Source organism: Pituophis catenifer, unplaced genomic scaffold (assembly GCF_029215685.1).
Source record: "Pituophis catenifer annectens isolate HBS135680 unplaced genomic scaffold, rPitCat1.0.hap2 SCAF_11, whole genome shotgun sequence".
In the NCBI taxonomy this organism is placed as follows: domain Eukaryota; kingdom Metazoa; phylum Chordata; class Lepidosauria; order Squamata; family Colubridae; genus Pituophis; species Pituophis catenifer.
The window spans coordinates 13,730,325-13,733,973 of NW_027256891.1; the positions used below are offsets into that span (position 1 = coordinate 13,730,325).

The 3,649-nt window shown below is 55.9% G+C and overlaps 1 protein-coding gene across 1 annotated transcript in view; it reads right to left on the reverse strand.

Moving 5' to 3' along the window:
• RPS6KA6 (ribosomal protein S6 kinase A6) overlaps nucleotides 1-2,517 on the reverse strand; it is a 68,895-nt gene extending 66,378 nt beyond the window's left edge. The window contains exon 1 of the mRNA XM_070952030.1: nucleotides 2,460-2,517. The gene's annotated coding sequence lies outside the window, so the exon portion shown is untranslated. The remainder of the gene's footprint in view (nucleotides 1-2,459) is intronic.
• Between the last annotated feature and the right edge of the window lie 1,132 nt (nucleotides 2,518-3,649).

The window sequence follows — 3,649 nt, forward strand, 5'->3', positions numbered from 1 at the left end:
AAGCAAGTTCCACCCCGTTTTGCCACCTTTTTGGTCACCGTCATTAAATGAATCACCACCATTGTTAAGCAAATTCTGGCTTCCCTCCATTGACTTTGTTGTCGGAAGCCAGCTGGGAAAGTCACACATGGTAATCCCATGACCCCGGGACATGCAACTGTCATCAATACATGCCAGTTGCCAAGCGCTCAAATTTTGTTCAACGTGACCATGACGCTGTAACTGTCGTAAGTGTGAAAACTGGCACTTTCTTCAGTGCCATTGTAACTTTGAATGGTCCTTAAACGAATGGTTGTAAATCAAGGACTACCTGTATTGCAGGCCGAGAATGTAGGTATGAAACATCCTGGATTTTAGGTTCTTGACTAGTACAAGATACTTAAAAGCAACTTAAAAGTTATCCTCGGAACTGAAGAGCCATTTCTACATTTAGTTCCTGGGAAGGGGAACTGGATTAAAAAAATAAAATAAAAGTTTTATACATCCTTCGTACCTGGGACCATCTCCTCATTTAAGGGTGAGGAGAATTCCAGGAGAAATTGAATAGAATAGAATAACAGAGTTGGAAGGGACCATCGAGGTCTTCTAGTCCAACCCCCCGCCCAAGCAGGAGACCCTATCCCATTTTTGACAAGTGGCTGTCTAGTCTCTTCTTGAAAGCTTCCAGTGATGAAGCACCCACAACTTCTGGTGGCAAGCTGTTCCACTGGTTCACTGTTCTCACTGTTAGGAAGTTTCTCCTTATTTCTAGGTTGAATCTCGCCTTGATCCAGTTTCCCTTCCTTATTCCTGGTCTGGCCTTCTGGTGTTTTGGAAAATAGGTTGACGCCCACTCCTCTCTGTGGCAGCCCCTCAAGTATCGGAACACTGCTATCCCTGGTCCTTAAAAAATGTGAACCAGAAGCATCTGGTAATAGTTCAAAACTAGGATTATTTGGGAGGTAGGACCTGTCAAGATAGGGAAAGGACAAGCAGAAAGAATCTAAACTGGGGATGTCCAATCTTGGCAACATTAAGACCTGGATAGAACAGTAACACAGTTGGAAGGGACTTTGGAGATCATCTAGTCCAACCCCCTGCTCACACAGGAGACCTATACTAGGGATTCGAACCGCCGAACTGCCAACCTCTCTGATCGACAAGCTCAGCGTCTTAGCCACCGAGCCACGTAGCCAGACCTGTGGACTACAACCACGTTGGTTGGGGAATTTCTGGGAGTTGAAGTCCACAAGACTGAAAGTTGCCAAGGAGGGAATCTCCCGTGATCTTAAAAAAAAACCCGAAGGGAAGCGACAGGGGAAAAAAGAAAGAAAGAAAAGAAAACAGAAGTTCTTGGAGACCCAAGTAGTAGAGGACCAAAAGGCAAAAATGAGGAAGGAAAGAGAAGGTGGACAAGAGGAATTTTAAAACAAAAACTATTGTATTGGTGGAGGCTTGTTAGAAAGTAGTTTTTGCATAATGGAAAATAAAATTAAAGTTCATTTCTCATAGAATTAATTGGGGGGGGGGTGTTGTTTATTAGGGCAAGGCTCCCTTCTCCAAGTGGGCGCTCCCCTGCCTTGAAATTCACATCCGGACGGAAGTTCAAAACCGTCAGAAAACGAGAGCAAACCCCTGGCTGGGGATGAGAGGCGTCGTGACCCCGCACCTTCTCCAACTCCCAGCCCGGAGAATGAATGACTGGGCTAAACCAAGGACGGGTATCCAGAATTCCCACGGCCTGGCTGGGGGAGTAGAGCGGAGTGGGTGGGGGGATGATGGGGCCGCAGATCCTCCGGAGGAACAATCCAGACTAGCGTCGGGGACAAGCAAGATAAGTCAGGGAAGGGGGAAAGAAGGAGATGCCGGCTGGGCATCGGAGCAACCCGGATCCCTTGGGCGGAGGATGCGGGCTTTCAGAAAGAGTCACGGGGAAAGAATTTCCATCCCGGACTTTCATGTATGTATTCATGTATCTGTCAAGTTTCCGAAAGATGCCCTAAGCTTTCAAGTTGCCAGTATGTATGTATGTATATATGTATGTATGCATGCATTCATGTATGTATGTATGCATGCATGCATGTATGTATTCATGTATGTATGCATGCATGTATGTATGTATGCATGTATGTATGTATGCATGCATTCATGTATGTATGTATATATGCATGTATGTATGCATGCATGCATGCATGTATTAATTTATTTATTTGGGAGGAGGGTCCGGGGAATAAGTCAGCAAAAGTTCGGAGGGGGGGTTGAATGGATAGCGACCCCCCCCAAAAAAAAGCAACCCAAAGAAGAAGAAGGAGGGAGCGCCCCCAGCCCAGCACCACGAGGGGGCAGAGGAGGAGGAGGAGGAGGAGGAAAGCCAGTTTGGGACCCTCCCTCCCTCTCCCCCCCCAAAAAAAGAGCCGGGAGACCTGCCCCCCCACCCCACCCCCCCAAAAAAAATAAACTTCTCCTCCCGGGCCGCTCACCTCGCCGCCCGGACTGCTGCTGCTGCTGCCGGTGCTGCCTCCTCCTCCTCCTCCTCCTCTTCCTCCGGCGGCGGCGGCGGCGGCGATCTCGGGGATGGAGGCGGTCGTCGGCGGCGGCAGCGGAGGAGGCGGCGGCGGAGGAGGCGGAGGGCAGAAGGGCTCGGCGTCGGGCTCAGGCGGCGGCTCCTCCGCGCCCTCGGGCGGCGCAAAGGGCACCATGGCGCCGCCTCCTCCGCCGCCGCCGCGCTCCTCCTGCCACTCGGGGCCGGCGGGGGCCCTGCCTTGTGCCCGGCTGCCTCCTCCGAGCCGGGGCGGACGCTCATGCTCGACCCTCCCCGGCCGGAGGGGACGGAAGGACGGCGCCTCGGACCCCAAGAGCCGAGCCGGCCGGCGTTCAAGCAGCCGCCGGGGCAGCTCCGCCGAAGCGCATGGCTGGGGAAGGCGGGGAGGCTGCGCTGCTGCTGAGGCTGAGGCGACCCGGCGAGCGGGGGCGGCTCTGCGCGGCGCCGGCCTCGGGGAATGAGGGGGGGGGGGGTGTGGGAAGCGGAGGGGGGGCGGACCCGGGCGACGCCTGGAGGCGGGGAGGGGGCGCCCGTGACGTCAGCAGCCAGGGGGAGAATCCTCCCTCCCTCCCTCTCTTTCTCTCTCTCTCTCTGTGTCTCTTTCTCTGCCCGGCGGCGAAGAAGGGGTTAAAACCGGGGGAAGGACCCACACAGCTCTTTCCTCCCGCCCCTCCCCACTCCGGGGAGTCGTGACGTCAGCGGTTGCGTGGACACCGGAGAGGGGGGGTGACGTCGGTGGCGATGACGTGAGCGCAGCCCCGAACAAAGGAGGGCGAGAGGGAGGGGGGGCGTGGAGGGAAAGGAGGGAGGGAGAGAAAGCCCCGGGACGGGCAAAGGGGAGGATCGAGCCCCAGGTAGCCAAAGGCGCCAGGCGGCGGGGTGGGTGTGGGGGGGGGGGGGAAGAGACCGGGGTTGGCAGGGCACCAGCGTGCCAAGGACTTGCGAAAGCAGCCAAAGCCGCCCGGCCGGCCGTGGGGGGAGGCGGGAGGAGGGAGGGCTCTGCCTGCCGGTGCCCTTGGAGCCAGCGGAGAAGAGGTGCCCGACGGGCGGGGCGTTCCCCGCCTGCCTCCCTTTGATCCCGCGAAGGGAGTTGAGCGCGGTGCCAGGATTGCGGGGACGGGATGGAGA